Source organism: Schistocerca cancellata, chromosome 9, assembly GCF_023864275.1.
Source record: "Schistocerca cancellata isolate TAMUIC-IGC-003103 chromosome 9, iqSchCanc2.1, whole genome shotgun sequence".
NCBI lineage: Eukaryota > Metazoa > Arthropoda > Insecta > Orthoptera > Acrididae > Schistocerca > Schistocerca cancellata.
The window spans coordinates 120,119,871-120,137,693 of record NC_064634.1 but is presented as its reverse complement, the minus strand read 5'-3'; positions in this window follow the sequence as shown (position 1 = coordinate 120,137,693).

Here is a 17,823-nt window from a genome sequence, read left to right as displayed (position 1 = left end):
CAACACCAACATATTTTCCATAACGCTCATTGCCAAGGTGAGGAACTTTAAGCCAACACTAAAATTTTCTTAAAATAATAAAAATACGTTGTTGTTGCTGAGTTATATTAGCAACACACTTTTTAAGGAGGCAATGATGTGAAAGCAGTGTTCAGAACTTGAAAATATCTCGTAGCATACTGTTAGCAATGTTAACGCATTATCAGTAACGTGTACTACCAACGGGGCGGGGCTGCTTTATGCCCATCTAAAAAATTTAAAAAATGCAAATTTCTTTCATAGTAGTTGACATATACTCACAACATTTGCAACATTTAGACTTCATTTAACAAATAAAGATATATAAGTAAGGTCCTGAACCGGAAGTTATTGAATATGACATTTACTGAAAAAAGTGACATCTACTACTGAAATTTTTCTGTGTACTTTAACTAAAATTTTAAAACATTTATGAAACCTGATACAAGAACTAATTAAAAACAAGTAATTATTTTTTCAAATATTTAAAATATGAAGCAACTCACAGGGTTACAATATTTTTAAAATGTTGGTATAAAATATCTCTCTCCCTTTGTATTGCGTGATTAACACAAAAGATGATGTATTTATGGACGTAACTTCAAATAGGGGCCCATATTTATATCCACCCCAGTTAAGCAACATAATGATTACATCTAACTTAACGGCGTCTGTAGCTGAATTTGTGCTTTTATAAGTAACTTGAGGTTCTCTTTTTCCGAATATCACTGGGAAACTGTTTAAAACTTACCATTAGGGCACGAAAAGAAAACGGTATCACATGCCTTCCAAGCGTTTGCAGTCCAGAAAAAATTCACTTCGCACAATAACCGGTGCTGTAACCACACGGCCAGCCGCAATGGCCGAGCTTTTCTACGCGCTTCCGTCCGGAACCGCGCAGCTGCTATGGTCGCAGGTAGGAATCCTGCTTCGGGCATGAATGTGTGTGATATCCTTAGGTTAGTTAGGTTTAAGGGGACCACACCATGGTTCAGGTCGAAAAAAATCGATGTTAAGTCCCATAATGCTGAGAGCCATTTAAGTACTCTGAAAAGGATTTTGCTCAAAAGTAATTTGTTTTAGCATTTATAGAGCATTTTCCTTCCACTTGTGTTTATGTGCCACGCCCATTTTTCTGTCAACCGCTTTTCTGCATATTTTTTAGATCTTTATATCCCCTACATTACACGTTAGGATTTTTTTTGCTCCCTTACGAAATCAATACTACATTTTTTATGCCTTACGATCAATTAGCAAGGGCATGGCTGCAGGGAGAACATTTCGTTCAGTGATGAAATTACATGAACCACCAAATAAATTTGAAAAACTGAGTGCAATATTAGAGAAAGCTGTAGTTGAGGTCAGTGAGGATAGCATGAAACTGGCTGCTAGGGAAGCAGTGGAAGAAAATGATGGACGTTCAAATGTTGCAGTTGCACTTGATGGAAGTTGCCAGAAAAGAGGACATACTTCTCTGAACGGAGTAGTGACTGCCACGAGTGTAGACACCGGTGAAGTGTCGGATGTGGAGAAAATGTCTAAATGTTGCAAATGTTGTAAAGTCAATTAACATAAAGAACACAACTGTGTGGCTACTTTTAGAGGAACAAGTGGTGGTATGGAAGTTCATGGAGTACAACAAATTTTCATCGCTCCTTAGAAACAAGAGGCTTACAGTACACCAAATATTTGGACGATGGTGACAGTAAGGCATACAACAATGTAGTGAAGTCTAAGCCATATGGAGATGCCATTATTAGCAAAATAGAATGTGTAGGCCATGTTTAAATACATTTGGGAACAAGGCTGAGAAAACTGACTGTTGACATGAGAGGAAAAAAATTAGAAGATGGAAAATTGTTGACCGGACAGGGTCGATTAACTAAACTGAAATAGAAAACTAACAGGTATACTAAGGGCAGGCAATTGGGAGAAATAAAGAAAATCAGTCCTCTACTGATGATAAGCCATGTCATGGATTGTGTCCAGGCTCAGGCAACTGAAGAATCTGATTCTCACCAGTATTCTCTTCCTGCTGCTGTTATTACAGCAATTTAACCTATTTTCAGACACTTGGCTCATCCTGACCTTCTAAAGAAATGTCTGCATAGCAGACACAAAATCCGAATGAATGTTTCAACAGCATAATTTGGAACCACCTTCCTAAAACTGTATTTGTAGCCATACATACAATGAAACTAGGAGTTCATGATGCTGTTATTACATTCAGTTGTGGTAATATTGGGAAGTATTGGGTACTGAAAAAGCTGGGAATTAATCCTGGTGAAAATATAATCACTGGGCTGCAACAATGCAATTAAATGAGGATAGCCGATGTAGACCGGTCTGCATCTAATATGGCCAAGAAAGCAAGGCAAACATCCAGGAATGTGAAAAAGAATCCCGAAGACCTGCTAGAGGCCAAAGAAGAGCCATCATATGTAGCAGGACAGTTTTAATTACCTGTAAGTAACAAATTTCAAAAGTTTCTTCCTTACAGTCAATTTCCCACAAACTAATATTTTTAGTACATATGTCCCGTTGTATCAGAAACTATTATAGATAAATGAATGAAATGTTCAGAGACTGTGCATAACATAAAAAGCCACCTCTGTTACTACATTCAATAATATTCCCCTATTAGGATGTTCACAAAAGAATATTTTTTGCAGAAAAAACTTAATATTTCTTATTATCAAATTTAAAAAAAGTATTTCTTAAAAACTATAAAATGGATAAAGTAGATTTTAGTACAGTTGACTCTATTATCACCATGTAACACACAGTAAAAATATTAAGGTCCTTATGAAATAGTTTTTTTTTCAGAAATGGGTCAAATACTTGCCTAAATTATCATGGATTAGATAGGCAGGTAGTTCTAAGTCTAGGGGACTGATGGCCTCAGATGTTAAGTCCCATAATGCTGAGAGCCATTTCTTGTAACCACACTACTTGAAACAATGCTTCCAACTGCTCACTGTCATCTTCTATCGACAATAGAAGCCATTTACAGTCCCAGCCACCATACAGCAGCACTTCCCCTCATGAGGAGGGGTGGCGACGTTTACATCAGTGACCGATTTAACACTTTCTTCCGTATTTGCGTCTTTATCTCCGGTGCGCTGCCTAGAAACAAAAGCAAGCCCTACAACAGCTACTGCAAGCATAATGATGAGAATAAGAAAAGAAAAATTACATTAATTACAATATTAAATCGATTGTACTACAGGATTCTGAAATTAATCTAGCTCTAAATTTAAACTATGTTCATTTTACCGAAGCGTAATCTCAAGCTTTGTTTCTCCGTGAGACGTTTCTCGTTATCTAAGGGGCTGTGGCTGGAAAATTCCCTGGTTGCTGATTGCCCTAACCTCACTTTTCAGAGCACTCACATAATTATATACTTCCATCAAAAGTGTCCTAATACACAAAATTTCCGAAATTATGCGAAGAATAAGTTGACTTCTCTTCTTTCGTTTGTGCCTTTGTACCATGACTCTGCAGGGTCGGCATTGTTATTTTCGAATTTGTCAAGGTTACATTCAAGGGGTAGCTGGATGCCCTTCATACGTTCTCCAAAATACCGAGACCGACGAGCTTTAATGTATATTCTTCAAAATAAACATGGGAAGCACTGCGCCATGTAATCCATGGGTAACTCTTAAATATTTCAGTCAGTATCCCATATATATATTGTAAACGCGAATGTTTGCGTGTGATTGTATTTCGCTCTGAAACGACTGGATGGATTTGGAATAAATTTAGCATGGAATTAGTTTCTACCCTGAATTAACGCACGCGCTGCTTTTAAAAGTGTAAATTATAAAACATTTATTGATGTTAAGAATATAATGTGAAATGGGGAACAATAATTAGTCTCAGAAAAAGCTATTTCTCTTTTACAATTTTGCACCGCATTATATTGTACTGAATTGTAAGGCGATTCAACGTAGTGATGCGATGATTATACAATCCTCAAAATGTTTAATCCATACTTCCATACAAGCAACGTAATGAATACAATGCTTATACAAACCTGAAAGTGTTTAATCCGTAGTTCCATACAAGCTCGTTGTATTTTAGCCACTGAGCGTAAGGCGTATCTTATAGCTTCTGAGACACCTGAAGACTCGGAACAGTGATGTCATTTAAACGTTGTTCGACAGGGAAACTTCGTGACATTACATGTAGAACGTGGTAAGCTTTTAGTAAGGCCGGAATTGATTATTATGTATACAAACCCAGACAATTATAATTTTTTCCGTGCTAGGCACGTCACAAACAGTCGTAAAATTAGCTATTCCCTTTCCTGGCACATTTTGTAATTCACTCCTCGGTCGAGTAATTTTTTCCCCTTTGGTACATGACTGAGTTGTAAGAAACATGTATTCTGTCAGCTTCCCTCATCGTCTCAGAATTTGGTGGTTTTCTTTTTTTAGATATTGCACGGTAGGGGCCTGCCGAGTAACTGGAGGCTGCAGAGGAGTGAGAAAGAGGGGAGGAAAATGCAGTTGGGGGGGGGGGCTGTGGGGTGGAAGAGGAAAAAAAGGGGGCAGGAGGCGCACCAAGAGACAGGTGACAGGCAGGGCGGGAGATGAAGACAAGGCAGGAGGGATTTCAAAGACACTGAAGGCGAGCACGGTAAAGGAAGGGGGTGTAAGATGGGGAAAGCTGCTCAGGAGAAGAGATGGTGAGGAGAGGGAGCCCTGAGGAGGAAGCAGGAGGAAGGTGTAGTTAGAGTTCGTTGGAGGGGTAGGCGTCAGGGTGAAGCTCATCATGTGGGATGGGTAGGTGCTGGGAGTTGTATTGGGAAAAGAGGTGGAGGGTGTGTATATGGAAAGAGTGCGGTACACAACGGTAAAGGCGCGGCAATGGGCTGGGAGTGGAGGGGAATGATGACACCAGGGGTTGGGGGCGATCAAGTCGGCAGACAATACACAGGGTGTGCATATCTTCAAGGAGAAGGAGAAGGTGGGGGCAGGGGATGAGGTCATAGAGGAAGTGTGTGGGGGATGGAGGTCAGATACGGAAGGTGAGGCAGAGTGCATGGCATTCTAGGATTTGGAGGGCTTTATAGAACATGGGAGGGGCAGAATTCCAAGCGATGCTCGCATAACAAAGGATGGGGCGGATTAAGGACTTGTAGGCGTGAAGCATGGTGGAAGGATGCAGTCCCCATGTCCAGCTGGACAGGAGTTTCAGGAGGCGGAGTCTGTTGTGGGCTTTGTGCTGGATTGTAAGGAGATGGGGAGTCCATGTGAGGTGGCGAGGGTGAGGCAAAGGTATTTGAGGGTAGGAGGGAGGTGGATAGGATGGCCATAAATGTTTAGGTAGATATCGTGGAGTCGGAAGGAGTGGGTGGTGGGGCCTATGACGATCGCCTGGGTGTTGAAGGGTTTCACATGAAGGAACCACTGGTTGCACCAAGTGGTGAAATGGTTAAGGTCGGTTTTGAAGGTACGTTGGGACCATTGAATGGTAGCATAAAGTGCTAGAAAGGAGGTGTCATCAGCAAATTGGTGGAGATGAACTGCCAGGGGAGGTTTGGGCATATGAGCAGTGTACAGGAGATAGAGGAGAGGGGAAAGGATGGAGCCTTGGGTCACACCAGCAGAGGAATAGAAGGTATGGCAGTTGGAATCGTGAATAGTGACATAGGAAGGACGATATAGGAAGGAAGCAATGAGGCTGACGAAATTGATAGGAAGAGCATAGGTCTAGAGTTTGAAGATGAGCCCAGTATTCCAAACATGGTTGTAGGCGTTCTGGAGGTTGAGGGAAACAAATATCATGAAGCAATGGGAGTTACGTTGAAGGGAAAGAAGATTGTTAAGGTTAAGGTGCTAGTTGTCGGCTGAGAGGTAAAGCCAGAAGCCAAACTAGGTAAGGGGAAGGAGGTGGTGCTGGTTAAGGTGGCGATGAATACAGTGGGAGACGATGGTTTCGATGACCTACTGAACACAGAGGTGAGATAGATGGGATGGTAGGAAGAGGTATCAGAGGGGGTTTGTTGGGTTTAGGGAACAGCAGTACATGGGAAGTCTTCCACAGGTCAGGGTAAAAGCCAGTGAGAGGAGGACATTGTACAGGATAGCAAGGACAGCCAGGAAGCAATGGGTGGATCCTTGAGGAGGCAGTAGGTGATGCTATCATGACCGTGGGCGGTGTTGCATTTGGAGCAGAGGACAAGTGAGGTGTTGTGTGCGGTGATGGGAGTGTTAATGTCTGAGAGGGGTAACTGATCCTAGCACTGGAAACGAGGGGTGAGCAGTGGGACAGGTATCAGTACAATCAAGGACAGTGGGTAAGAGGGAGTAATCAAAATGGGGATCGTCAGGAATGGAGAAGACCTCGGAGAGGTGGGAAGCAAAATGGTTTGCTTACTGAGGTTGTCAGGGAAGGGGCGATTGTCATAGAGCAAAGGGTCATGGGGGTGGGATGGCTACCAGTAAGGCAGTGGGAGGCTGGCCAGTTCTTTGAGGAGTTGACAGGGAGGGTGGAGTTGAGGTGTGTGCATGTCTGGCGCCAGTCCCAGTTTTTTCTTGGCTGTAAGGAGGCGGCGGTGAGAACTGGGGTGGAGGGCAGGAGCGACAGTGTGCAGATGGATGAAAGGGCGACAGCAGCCGGCAGACAGACACACAGACAGATGGACGGAAGGATGGACGGACAGATGGCAATGACATGGAGCTCTTCCTAAGCGATGATTACACTCTCAGTGCAGGCCAGGCAGCGTAATTTCTTGACTTGGGACTGAGGGGTCCAAGCCTCGAATGTGTGACTTAGCCTTATTTCTTAGTTACAGGAACTAAGAAGGTCACATAGACAACCGATGCAGACAGACCGTCACAGTTCTCAGATGCACTACCTGTGTTGCGGCCACATGCAGTAAACGTTGCTTCACGCAGTGCAGAATGGCAAAACAGAGACATTCAAATGGCTCTGAGCACTATGGGACTTAACTTCTGTGGTCATCAGTCCCCTAGAACTTAGAACTACTTAAACCTAGCTAACCTAAGGACATCACACACATCCATGCCCGAGGCAGGATTCGAACCTGCGACCGTAGCAGTCCCGCGGTTCCGGACTGCGCGCCAAGAACCACTAGACCACCGCGGCCGGCAAAACAGAGACATTGCGAAGTAAATCACGCACAGATAGCCTTGCTGACAGCAGCAGTCTACCAACCGGCTGACGCAAGGATGCACACAGACCGAGCACCGAGCGAAGCCTGGAGAGTGCTGAGTAAGGGCAAGTGAGGCCAGCACGCTAAGTTACGCTGCAATATACAGTGGGAGTAATAGCAAAAAGCTACAACCGAGGGTAAAAAACGTCCTACTGCCGGATATAAATAGTGGAGCGCAGGCAGCAACAGACAGAAGCCATCAGGAAGCAGTTCGGATCTGAGGACAGACGTGGTCTGTGTCCGAATGTTCAATCTTCGTATGTGACAATTCCGGAAGTCTGTTTCAGCTCGCAGGAGTCATCCGTTCGCCGCCAGATTCAACTTCAGCTCTGTGGGTCACCCCGTGTTCGGTCGGCACCATGGCTGACTAACTACAGCGAGAACTTCCAACAGGACCGGCCGCAGCGCAGTCTTGGTCACAGGGGCCACCGGGGACTGACGCCCGGACCTCACGGCAACCCGGCCCCACGGCGCGTGGTCCGTCCGTGACGGGACCTCGCGGACATCGCGATTGACGGCTTCCCAGCCGCCGGTGCAGCAGGCGACGGCAGCTGACCTCACGGTGACGAGTTCATCTCAACCTCAGGACATCCTGGGTTGGGCGGAGCACTGGTGGCCTGAGGCTTCCGAGTGCGATCAGCGGCGCGCGTTGCGCGCATTGCCGGAGAATCTACACAGCAGCAGCCGGGCGGAGGGATCCGCAGGGCTGGACAGCGACGACGAGGGAGAAATTGTAAAGAAAGGTCAATAAATAATTGTAAAACTCCATGCCATCTCAGTCTTTGGCGCAGCCACTGTGTCTGCGACTAACAAATGTTTCAGAAGTCGTAACAAGTAGCAAACGGCCATAACAATATATATATATATATCCAGGATGATTACAATTAAACTTTCAAACAGCTGTAGAAATAACAGACCTGGTCAGGATCAGAATGACATCAAACTGCAACGGAATATTGTCGGAGAAGGGCCAAAACGTGTGACAGAAGGAAAAAAGTAGTGATAAAATTGATCAATAGAACGCGCTGTATGTGTCAGAATATGTGAATGAAAACACCTGTCACCCACACGACCACTGAAGTTGGTATCATCACTCCAGGTACACGGATTTTCCTCCTTCCGCGTCAGCGACGTTCGCCATGACCGTTTCACTGTAAGATCACGCTTGTAAAGCTCTAGGACAAGAATGATGACTGTGCACACGTCTCTCTGCAGAAGTTCCGGACAAGGATTTGAAAAAAGGCGTTGGACCGATGACTGGCGGGGGTCTGGAGAAAATTATTCGGAAATTCTAAAAGACGGGTTCTTCTGGATTTGCAATCTGATAGAGGGAGGAAACGAAATTATTCGACGTCAGTGGAAGCAGCGCCATAGCAGTGCAGGAGGAGACGAGTGGTGGTGTGCAAACGTGTAGTGCACGGAGAATTGCCCGAACATTGGACATAGCCGTGAGCACGGTGCGTAATATCCTACGGAACATCCTTCTTTGTTATCCATTCAAAATTACCCATGTGCACGAGCTGCTTCCTGTTGACCCGCCGAAAAGAGAGACTTTTCCTTTAGAATTTCTTGCTCGCATGGAAGTGAACAATGAGTGGCCGTGGAAGAATTTGTAGACAGATGAGGCCCAGTTCCATCTGACACGATATGTCAATACACAGAATTGTCGAATATGGGAAACGGAAAATCCACGCGGAAATGAACCAGTACCACTTTATCCTGGAAAGATCACTGTGTGATGAGGATTTACGTAATCATTTATCATAGGGTCATATTTTTTTGAAGAGACAGGTGCATCCGGTCCTGTTTCCCTACCGTCACTGCTAAGCGCTATGACTGTCTTTTGTGCAACCACCTCATTCTAGCTCTCTAACAGCGTTGATGTGTGAATGGGATCGTTTTTATGTACGCGTATGATGGAGCATCTTCGCAATTGCAAATCCAGTTAAGCAGCTGTTGAAGCACCTTTTCGGAAATGCTAGAATTATCAGCCGCCATTTCCCTACAGCCTGGCCGTCTCGATCACCTAATCGTAATCCGTGTGTATTCTGGCTGTGGGGTTATGTGAAAGATGTTGTGTTCAGTGTTCCGATTGCAAACTTAGCTAGCCGCATTGAAGGCCCATTCTGAACGTCACCACGGAAACACATCGATCAGTTGTGGAACATGCGGTTTCTCGATTTCAACTTGTTGCAGGGAACAGTAGACAGCATATTGAACATGTTTTGCACCAGTTAAACAGAAATTAGTAATCCGATTTGATTTTGATTGATCCTATTTATGTGATTTTTGGGCTCAGGACAATTAAAAACCGATGAGATTGGTGCTTTTTATGCGGTTTTCGGCCTCATGACACATAAAAACCGATTTTTCCACATACGATGTGATATGACCTTGCCGTGATGGATGAGGTTACGTAACTAACAGTATCACACCTGCATTCACATGCACACTGGGTACTACAGTTCCTTTAACTTAAAACGTCCACCTTAGGTATTGTATGATTCATTCGTCATTTGTTGTCGACCAGTATTAAGTTATGATGCTTACAACGCCATGTGTTGCTACATTTCATAACTAAGGTTTTTCACCTTCTCCGATAAGATTCCGCTGCAATTTGACTTCGTTCTGATCAGCGGTGTTATTTTTACGGCGGTTTGACAGTTTAACTTTAATTATGATCACCCTGTTATAATTAAAGTTAGAATTTTGATTCTGAACCTTAACTAAAAACTAGTAGTTGTTTAAAGAGAAGCGTCACTTTTGCTTATTTATTATTCACTGGAACCGTCGCCATGTGAAATTTCATCGTTAAACTCGCAAGATTAACGTAAAATGTCAAAATTAGTGATGGATATCGTTTTCCTATGCATACGTACAGCAATATGGCACGTATACACTGTGTTACAAAAAGGTACGGCCAAACTTTCAGGAAACATTCCTCACACACTAATAAAGAAAAGATGTTATGTAGACATGTGTCCGGAAGCGCTTAATTTCCATGTTAGAGCTCATTTTAGTTTCGTCAGTATGTACTGTACTTCCTCGATTCACCACCACATTGTAAATTTTTAGTCAACATGTGCGGGCTGACGATAATCCGCACGCAATTGTGCAATCATGTCATCAACACAGATTTTCTGTGAACGTCTGGGCAGGCATTGTTGGTGATGTCTTGACTGGGCCCCATGTTCTTCCACCTACGCTCAATGGAGCACGTTATCATGATTTCATACGGAATACTCTACCTGTGCTGCTAGAACATGTGCCTTTACAAGTACGACACAACATGTGGTTCTTGCACGATGGAGCTCCTGCACATTTCAGTCGAAGTGTTCGTACGCTTCTCAACAACAGATTCGGTGACCGATGGAGTGGTAGAGGCGGACCAATTCCATGGCCTCCACGCTCTCCTGACCTCAACCCTCTTGACTTTCATTTATGGGGGCATTTGAAAGCTCTTGTCTACGCAACCACGGTACTAAATGTAGAGGCTCTTCGTGCTCGTATTGTGGACGACTGTGATACAATACGCCATTCTCCACGCCTGCATCAGTGTATCAGGGATTCCATGCGACGGAGGGTGGATGCATGTATCCTCGCTGACGGAAGACATTTTGAACATTTCCTGGAATAAAGTGTTTGAAGTCACGCTGGTACGTTCTGTTGCTGTATGTTTCCATTTCATAATTAATGTGATTTGAAGAGAAGTAATAAAATGAGCTCTAACACGGAAAGTAAGCGTTTGCGGACACATGTCCACATAACATATTTTCTTTATTTGTGTGTGAGGAATGTTTCCTGAATGTTTGGCTGTACCTTTTTGTAACATCCTGTATAAAAACAAATTGATGTTTGCTTACTCAGTTTTTTGCTTAAGTGATAGTGTAAAATTTTAATAAAAATTTTGTTAATCGTGCTGAGTGAAGATACAAACACAGTTTTCTCCCTTCAGGACTGCCGACAGATTTCCTTAGCTAACAGTATCATTCCTTCAAACGGAATAAACAAAAGTTAAGGTTCTATTGAATGACGCCCGAGTGGTAACTGTATTCTGGATTAGTCGATATCATAAATTGATCTCAGTAAAGACTAAGGTAAGGAGTGCCGTATTGTAAGTAAGTTGTAAATCCAAAGTCATTAAATCAACCACTACAGCGTAATTTTCACGATATTAGCTTCTACTTACGCAGAGAGAATTCGCGTTTAGCATTACGGAAGCGTAAGTGAGCCATGTGAATGTAAAGGCGTGACACGATATCCGTAACTTAAAAGCTCGTTTAACTGAATCCTTCGAAAGTATATCCATTTATGTTTCAAACAGTAGCACGAGTGGAGATTAAAGCAATAATCACACATAGTTTCTGACAACAGAGCCAGAGAATCGCCCGTGCCAATGCGGTGCCACAGTTCGTATCACGCCATGCATCTGTGGCCGTAAACGATGCCATTTATCCGAATCAGGGATCGCGAGCAGAGTATCGATTATTACGTGAGTACGCTGCGACATGGATGGAGCTCCCAACATTACTCCCAGTATTTGTGAATTCATCGGCTAAATGCACACAAGTGGCTTCGTTGCTGGGGAGTGTTCTGTGAACGCATTAACGGCCAACTCAACTCGGGCGGGCACTACACGGCACAGTTGTTCCGCGAGAACTGACTGAAACTGCAGCGTAATGGTCTCTGGATTGAAAGGATGCCTCTGTTTCTACACACTTCTTGCGCCTAGTATACACATAGAAACAATCATTGTAGGCGGTTCCCGTCTAAAATCTGGGATTATAATACAACACTGCTGTTCACTGATGTGCTCATCCCCAGTTTGAAGTATTTGTTGGAAGAATCGGCTATTATATTGTGCCAATTATTCGCTGAATTTATTGTGGTATTCCCATGGGTGTCGTAGAACCAGCGACTATCATACGTATGAATGTTACACAGAATATCACCCTCAAGATTCGCATAGGATGGCCTCTAATAGTTGCATATATCATGTACTTTCTTGTGTCTTATAAAAAAATTTTAAAAAGGGTTTTACCCAACAAATGACTTACAAGGAGCCAACATGGGAATTTTCTTGTATATATTTTCTATATTTACTGGCAAACATGAAATAAATCGGACAGCAATGTACAGAATTTAACATATGTTTTATTTTATGTAATTCCCATGTCAATTTGAAGTGTTTTACTTCCCTTAAATATTATATAAGTAGTTCATATAGTGGGCGCCATACAAGCAACCTATGTGTTCTCCACACAGCCTACGTCCTTTATACAGTAGTATTCCAAGAACTGTGACTGACTCCCAAACAACAGGGACTTACCTGAATTGGGAATAGAAAATAGTAGTATGTAATATATAAGCCATAGAAGTTATGCCATTAGTTGTAACTTTTTATTATATCATCTGACTGTACTTCTTGTATTTTTAGCATTGAGAATGGCTAGCTACTAGCCGAAATCGGTATTTGCGTGATAAAATCTAAAAAAGGACGACTGATTGCAGCACTCTATAATTTATAAAAAATGGTTCAAATGGCTCTGAGACTATGGGACTTAACATCTGAGGTCATCAGTCCCCTAGAACTTAGAACCGAAGGATACCACACACATCCATGCCCGAGGCAGGATTCGAACCTGCGACCATAGCGGTCGCACGGTTCCAGACTGAAGCGCCTACAACCGCTCGGCCACACCGGCCGGCTTATAATTTACAAGTCACAGTCGCTGAGTGTACCCACTTTCCAAATGGAAGGTATCCTGATGAATTTATATTGAGCTGATATGATTCTGAGTTTACTGGGGAAGTATCTGACTGAAATGTGATACTGTTACCTCATTTCATGAGTTTGGAGCTTTCGTTTTGAGCTCTTCTTATAGCAGAGTAGTCTTGGTTTTGAAGTTTTAAAATAATCACTTTCTTTCAGTAAGACAGTTTGCAGGTGTAATAAAGTTTCTTCTGACTCATGGTAACTTATAATTCTTGCTTTATCTGTACCAGAGAGAATACTGTGTTATGTCTGAGGAATATGCATGATGTGACTTTTCTGTCGGTTCATTTTGTGAAGTAGGTCAATAATTTTTTAAGCGTAGATAATTGCTGAGTTTATATTTGATAAAAGATCGTGTATGAGTGGTTCTGAATAGAGAAAGGTATTATTGATGGGAACCAGTTCATTTCGCAACATTTCTGACTGAGCTTGTTCTGCCATTTACGTATAATCTTAAGGAGTGATAATTTCAGAGTTGTATGCTTACATATGATGAATCTAGGGAATAATGTACGAAGTATATATTAAATATGATGATGAATTTTGCTTAAGGATTGCCAAGTGAGGCTTACGATGTTGTTATGGTTTATTGTGGTGCAATTATGGTATATTATCTGAAGTGTATTGTGATTTGTAGGAAATCATGCTTAAGGTTAATGAAACATGTTGTTCTAAAGAAAGACGTACTAGGCATGATATATGATTCATTGAGGACGCATTTTCTCTCTCTCTCTCTCTCTCTCTCTCTCTCTCTTTTTTTTTTAAGCTACTTATGGAACAGGTCAAGGTAAGGAACGTACATTATTTAAAGGAAGCTATCCACGGCTGTAGTAGATACATGAACGTCGTGCTTGTGTACACTTCGTTCGAAGGTAGAGTCACTGCTATATTTTCAAGGGAGATTTTTCTTTTTTGTCATAAAAGGATTTCTGAGAGAGCAGTACAATTGAAGTTTTGTTGTTACTGACGAAATGTGTCATGACGTATAAGAGCTATCGATTATGGAAAAAACTTGAACTACAGTTCGAGATACCAATCATACCTGTTACATGTATTTTAAACAACAGAAAACACGAAACATACCTATACGAAACATTACTGTTTACAGATGACATATTTTCTTTTCGCCTATTTGGAGAAAAGAGTGGTCGAATTATGAGCATTGATGGTTTTATCATGATCTTTTTTCCTTCTTTTGAAATTTCTAGCTTTGTGAAGCTATGGAATAAAAGAGTTGGTGAATAAAAAGGTTTTCTCTACTTTTTATTTTTTACACTTATTGTGCTTTAGGTTTTATGTGTGTTATGACGATAATTGAATTTTTCTTAATTGCAGAACTAATAAAAAAATTCTATGCGTTTGTGTGAACTTAACAGTATTTTCATATCAGAGTGTAATGAATGCAGCGAGCGAGCTACTTTCTAACAACACGAATGTTGGTCTGTTATGAAGAACAAGATATTTCAGAGGTGCCCAGTTGTGTTAAAATATTGCTCTATGATTGGTATAGAAATATGTTCTGCATTTTGACAACTTTTTTATCTTCCCGGCTTGTAATATCTTTACGCCTTAATGCAAGCTGATCTGCTACATTTTCTACACATGTTGTAAATTATTGTGAAAGATAAGTTTCTTCAGTACTTCAGTGTGTTTCTGTTTGAACAATTTTATTTCAGAATTTCTCTTATGATAGTGAAGGTAGATGTCGGTTCCGCTGCAGTAGTAATGCAGTGCTGACTCTAGAACGTTAAGTTATCTTTCCACTATGGAATTCTGAAGCTCTAGGTAAGTTATTTGCTTCATTTTCGGTTAATAACCTGTTTTCAGCTACTACTGAACAGTTCAAGCATACTTTTTTGTGTTGCATCTTAGAGTATGTTATGCCTTTCTTACTTGCTTTCTATGTCTTTTGAATGCTGTATTCATTATGCTGTTGTGACTAACGTTGATATGAGGCACCGAGCGATATTGACCTTTTGATGCTGATTGCTACTTTCTGTTTGATGACAATCATGTAAAAATTACTACAACTTTTTACACAATGAGATATTTGTGTTATAATAATAATGATTTACTTGTAATTATCCCTTCCCCATACTCAATGGTTCAATTTGTAAAAGGAATGTTATCACTATTCATATACCAGCACTGGGATCTGCCATGAATTGTAACGTTTTGTAAAATATGTCGTGATTAATGTCCTTGGAGAAACACAGGTATCTTTCAATTATATTAAGTATTACACATTTTGCATTTTCTGCATCATAACATGGACTTCATGGTGTGCTGTGTACTGTATCATCAAGAAACGAATTTGTATAGAACAAGTTTGCCACCATGTGGTTAGCCTTCATTTAATATTTTCAACTGTACTTGAGGAAACTTGCCACATTTATGCAATTATCTGTGGCGATACATATTTTGAGTCTTTTGCTTAGCATTGATCTTATGTGCCTTTACACATGCTACACACTTCATATTCAGGTGTATGTACCTTATTCGCTATAACTCGTTTCTGTTATTATGTCATATATGAGACTTTTAAACTTCTGTGTCAATTAATAGATCCTCAGATCCAGCTCCAAGGCTTTTATGATTCTATCAGGATTTTTTGGTCTTTAACAATAAATACTTGTGCATTATACAATGAGTATAGATTCCCTGAGATATATTTACCTGAATATGGAAAGAAGTGACCCCCTACAACATTTCGGTGTTGTTGTCTGTGGACATTGTGCATGTAGCTAGTCCCTGAGTCTGCTTACACCTCAAATTTGTTTGTCCTGAAATGAATGTATTAACATTTCGATGTGATTGCCAGTGAACATAGTGTGAGTAGCCTCTGAGCCTGGTGCACCTAAAATAACTTTTTTCTTCCCTTATTTTCTAATGCCAGTTAATTTTTACTCTCTGGAAACAACGTTTAGTAATTAGAGTAATTACCTGCGTAATGACATTTGCGTAGTTCTTTTTTTATTTTTGCATTATTTGCAGTTCTACGTGATTTTCTTTTCTACATAACTGAATGACATGTTTACAGTCTTGGAGAATTATAAATAAAATTTTGTTATCTGATTATATGAAATACTATCAGTGTTGTATGGACATGAGTGCTTACACACACAAGCTGATACTTATATTATTTTACCTGACTACATCGCACAGCTAATCAATTTCCAGTTAAATAAATGACTTACATAATCTTATGGTTATGTTTATGTATTTTATCACTTTTTAAGGCATCTGATGCTCTTTTTCACAGTTCTATTAGTAAGAATTTTGCGTTTGCTCTTTTCCAATATATTGGGTAAGAATCACCCAAAAAAAGTCTTAAAAATATGAGTGTGGGGGTTATGAAAGTTGGAAGATCAATCCTTTTTTCTTATTAACTTGGCTACTGACTCTGCTGTTATATGCATATACAAACCCTGAGTCTGTGATATTATTGCAAGTGGTAGTTAGTGAAGAGCTGTTGGTAACAGTCAGACATAGCATGGTGTGGAGAGAAGCTGTGGGATGGGAGTGGTCATATCCTGTGCTGACGATACTAGTAGTGCTGTAAGAGATTTTGGTAATAATAAAAAATTTTTGCTAATTTGCCTTTTTGCTGCATATAATTGTATCTTGCCTGTGGATGGGAAGCATTTTGTAAGATTTGTGTATCAATACATTGTAACTAATAATCTTATTTTTGTTGTGACCAGATATGTGATTATTGATAACAGATATTGTGGAATAAATAAAGTTCTTACTAATCAAACTGTCCAAGGGAAACAAAAGGTCTGAGTAGAGTTTCTCATTGTAAGAATCTTCTGTCTTTAGAATATAGTAAATTAAAAGTTTTTATTGGTTCCTTTATTTTTTACTCTCCTTAAGACTTGTTAACTAAACCCCTCATTATGTAATTTCTACATGAAAAAAGAAGCAGCTGCATCAATAGTTGTGGCAATGCATTTCTCTCTGTGTGGATCACAGTTTTTTAATTATTTTTAGCATGTTGATGGTCACACTGTTGCAGCATCCCGACGAGGTAAGTTGTCTTCTGTGCCGAAGCATTGCAGTATAATTGTTAGAAAGCGTTAGAGAAGACTTTGAAGTTCACAGCCAAATACTAGAGAATTAATTTTTCATGATTTGTAGGAAGAGTACTTAACTTCTTTTCCTTTTTTTTATCAGAATACCGACATGTCCAGTAGCAGGAGGTTCGAGAACACGTTTCAGTACTGACAAGTCAGAATACAATACACGTTGTACAGCTGAATATCAGATTTTATGGTAAAGATAATAGAGTTTCATTAGATGGCCTTGCAGCTCTTAGAGAAAACTTATGGATAATGATGATATTGTCAGACATAGACTTTTACACATTTTCGCTTATCTTTCACTAGATCAATAGTCATTACAATTTTTATTGTAAAACTTTCAGTGTTGCCAGGGCCGGATTTTCTACATGAATTGATCTCTCGATTATGTTCCATAAATGTTCTGTGGAATTCATATTGGGCAATCTGGGTGGCCAAATCATTTGCGCGAACCGACCGTAATGTTCTTCAAACCAGTCGCGGAAAATTGTGCCCCAGTGACATGGCGTATTGTCATCCACAAAAATCCCACCGTTGTTTGGGCCCATGAAATCCATGACTGGCTGCAAAGGGTCTCCATTTCCGCATCATCTACAGCCTAAAGATGGCGCATTGAAACGCCAAAGCTGGTTGCAAAAAAATAAATAATATCACAAGGACAGCTTTAGCCCACACCATTACGGAGCTGCCACCAGCTTGCGCAGTGCCTTGTTGACAACTTAGGTCCATGGCTTCAGGGACTCTGGCGCCTCGCTCGACACCTG